This window comes from Macaca nemestrina, chromosome 1 (assembly GCF_043159975.1).
Source record: "Macaca nemestrina isolate mMacNem1 chromosome 1, mMacNem.hap1, whole genome shotgun sequence".
Lineage (NCBI taxonomy): Eukaryota > Metazoa > Chordata > Mammalia > Primates > Cercopithecidae > Macaca > Macaca nemestrina.
Genome location: NC_092125.1, coordinates 62,118,451 through 62,122,219, shown reverse-complemented (window position 1 = coordinate 62,122,219; position 3,769 = coordinate 62,118,451). Strand labels below are relative to the sequence as shown.

General features: G+C 41.2%; 1 pseudogene; it reads right to left on the bottom strand.

Moving 5' to 3' along the window:
* Positions 1 to 742: 742 nt before the first annotated feature.
* LOC105484782 (argininosuccinate synthase pseudogene) lies at positions 743 to 1,492 on the bottom strand (annotated as a pseudogene).
* Between the last annotated feature and the right edge of the window lie 2,277 nt (positions 1,493 to 3,769).

The following is a 3,769-nucleotide window of genomic DNA, read 5'->3' as shown; positions in this document are numbered from 1 at the left end:
ATGTATCCCTCATGATAGGCTCTATAGCAGATTCTATTGTAAAGGCTATAGTTACACAACAGACTTTAAATTCTCATGTGAAAGTTATGTTAAATTAGAGAACTGGCTAAACAGAAAAGTAGCTGTGCAGCTGCTGGCACTTGTGGCCTATGGAGAGATACATTAAATGTAGATTATAAAAATTCAGTTTTAGAGGATTCATGAAAAGACCACTTAGTTAAGCGAGTAGACTCTTCATCTAGCTCATTCTTTGATCTATTTGATTTTAGGAGGTTTGGTTTATGGGGACCTTGGGGAAGGAGCATACTTCAAACTCTTGGTATTATCCTCCAATAGTCAAAATAATAGTTTCCTTGGTGCACTGTGTTCTTTCAAAGATTTTTAAATGTTTACATGCAGAATGTCAAATGGTCTGTCTTCAACTAGAATGACGAGAGCTGAAAGAAATGTGCAACCATGAGGACAATATAACCTATGAATGACATGCTGAGACTGGAAACTCAAAATGATGGTAACTGAGAGTGGCACTAAGGCCTTAAGTTTTGTTTTTTGTTATTTTTTTAATCTTTTAATTGTCATTTTATAGCTCCCCACCACAGCTGCCCCCCACCCTTCCCTTCAATGATGACGTTTGCAGGCTTCAGGGGACCAGGGAACAAAGCTGGCGCCTGGCAGCCCCACCACACTGCCAGCCAAGGAGAACAAGCCAAAATTACAAATTATCACAACAATTAGCGCCTGTACTTGGGGGATCTGCAAATTGAGGAGACCCCTGCTCCTCACTGTACAGGGGTCTATTTGGCAGTGACCTTGCTCTGGAGACGATGATATTCCTTCAGCCTGAGGGAATTGATGTTGATGAACCCGGTGGCATCAATTGGCTCATAATCACCCTGCACGTTCATGCTCACCAGCTCCTCATTGTAGAGAGACAGTGGGGACTCCCAGCCGAGGGTGTACACCTGGCCCTTGAGGACGGACACCTGCACTTTCCCTTCCACTCGCTTCTGGGACTTGGCGATGCAGTGGCGGACAAGTTCACACCCAGGGCTGTGCCAGAAACCAGTGTACATCAGCTCAGCAAATTTTAAGCCCAGGCCTTGTTTGATTTCGCGCACTTCCTGGTCCATGGTGAAGGCCTCGATGTCTAATTGAGCGTGGAAAGGAATGGTGCCTGCTGCAGTCTCGTAGATACCTCGGGACTTCATTCCAATGAAGCAGTTCTCCACGATGGCAATACGGCCCATGCCGTGCGTGCCTGCAACTTCATTCAGGTACATGAAGAGCTCCAAGGAGGTCTAGTGGGTGGTGCCATCCTTGATGTTGGTCACCTTCACGGGGACCCCTTTTTTGAACTCGATCTCGAGAATGTCAGGGGTGTTGGGGGCTTTGGCAGGGTCCTGGGTCTTTGTGTAGAGACTCGAGGCGCTTGGTTCTTGGAGTTCTCCAGGATTCCAGCCTCATAGCTGATGTGCATGAGGTTCTCATCCATCTCGACCCAGCTGTTTCTGTACCTCACTTCCGGTTTCTGTAAGTAATTTCCCCGGACGAGGCATCCCTAGGTTTCTCTGAATCTGCTGTGATTCTGAGGGCTGCCAGATTCACGAACTGTTCGTTGCTAAATTAAACTCTTTTAAATTTAAATTGGCTGAAGTTTTTCTTTTAACTATATGTATAATATATACTGTTATACATTATTAATATATAACATATACTATTATACATTATTGTATTTTTATATATGTACTATTATATATTATATATTAATATATAACAATAATTGTATATATTCCATATTTTATATAGTTTATATTTTTTATATGTTATGTATATAATTTCTTTCATTGAGAAATATGTATTTCTCTTTTGCCCTTCCACCACAGAACACATTATCTTAATTAGCTTCGTAAAGTTTTTTAATTTTTTTATTTTTTGAGACAGAGTTTTGCTCTTGTTGCCCAGGCTGGAGTGCAACGACATGATCTTGGCTTACTGCAACCTCCACCTCCTGGGTTCAAGTGATTCTTCTGCCTCAACCTCCTGAGTAGCTAGGATTACAGGTGCCCAATACCACGCCCGGCTAATTTTTTGTGTTTTCAGTAAAGCTGAGGTTTCACAATGTTGGCCAGTCTGGTTGCGAACTCCTGACCTCAGGTGATCCACTTGCCTTGGCCTCCCAAAGTGTTGGGATTATAGGCGTGAGCCACCATGCCCGGCCATGTAGCAAGTTTTAAACTGAAGTGTGAGTCCTCCAACTTTGTTCTTCTTTTTCAAGATTGTTTTAGCTATTCTGGGTCCCTTGCATTTTCATACACATTTCAGGATCACTTTGTCAATTTCTGCACAAAAGGCAGCCAGAATTTTGATAAAAATTACATTAAATCAGTAGATCAATTTGTTGGCATTCTAATGCTATTTTAAAATATTAATATTAAAATATTGCCATTTATTTTATTCTAATTTTTGTGCCATTTTAACAATATTAAATCTGTCAACCTATTGACATAGGATATCTTTACATTTATCTTTAACATCTTTAATTTTTTATATTGACATTTTGCAGTTTTCAGTGTACAAGTATTACCCCTCTCTTTTGTTAAGTTTATTTGTTTTTTGTTTTTTTCAGGCAGGGTCTGGCTCTGTTGCTCAGGCCGGAGTGCAGTGGCATCATCAGAGCTCACTCCTATGGGCTCAAGTGATCCTCTCTCCTCAGCCTCCTGAGTAGCTAGGGCTATAGGCACATGCCACTGTGCCTGGTTAATTTTTAAATTTTTTGAAGAGAAAGGGTCTCACTATGTTGCTCAGACCAGTCTCAACCTCTTGGCCTCATGTGATCCTCCCACTTCAGCTTCCTAAAGGATTGGGATTACAGGCAAGAGCCACTGCTCCCAACCAAATTTATTCTTAAGTATTTTATTCTTTTTGATGCTATTGTAAATGGAACTGTTTACTTAGTTATGTTTTTGGATTGTTCATTGATAGGGTCTAGAAATACAACTGATTTTTATATATTGACCTTGTGTCAATACACTCTTACTAAACTTGTTTATGAGTCTGAATTGTTGTGTGTGTGGGGGGGGGGGGTGGGTACTTCTTAGTATTTTGTATATACAAGATCTTATCATCTCTGAATAAAAATATTTTTATTTTACTTTTCAATAAAGATATGTTTATTTCCTTTTCTTGCCTATTTGCCTTAGCTGGATCTCAAAATACGATGTTGTTATTATTATTATTATTTTTTTTTGAGATAGAGACTCACTCTGTTGCCCAGGCGGGATGGAGTGCAGTGGTACAATGTTGGCTTACTGCAACCCCTACCTCCTGGGTTCAAGCAATTCTCCTGCCTCAGTCTCTCGAGTAGCTGGGATTACAGGCATATGCCACCATGCCTGGCTAATTTTTGTATTTTTATTTTTATTTATTTATATTTTTTGAGATGGAGTTTTGCTCTTGTCACACAAGCTGGAGTGCAATGGTGCAATCTCGGCTCGCTGCAGCATCTGCTTCCCAGGTTCAAGCAATTCTGCTGCCTCAACCTCCTGAGTAGCTGGGATTACAGGCACCTGCCACCACACCCAGCTAATTTTTGTATTTTTAGGAGAGACAGGGTTTGGCCATGTTGGCCAGGCTGATCTCAAACTCCTGATATCAGGTGATCCACACACCTCGGCCTCCCAAAGTGCTGGGATTACAGGTGTGAGCCACCACACCTGGCCTGATGTTAAATATTAACAGCAATAGTGAAAGCAGACATTCTTGTCTTGTT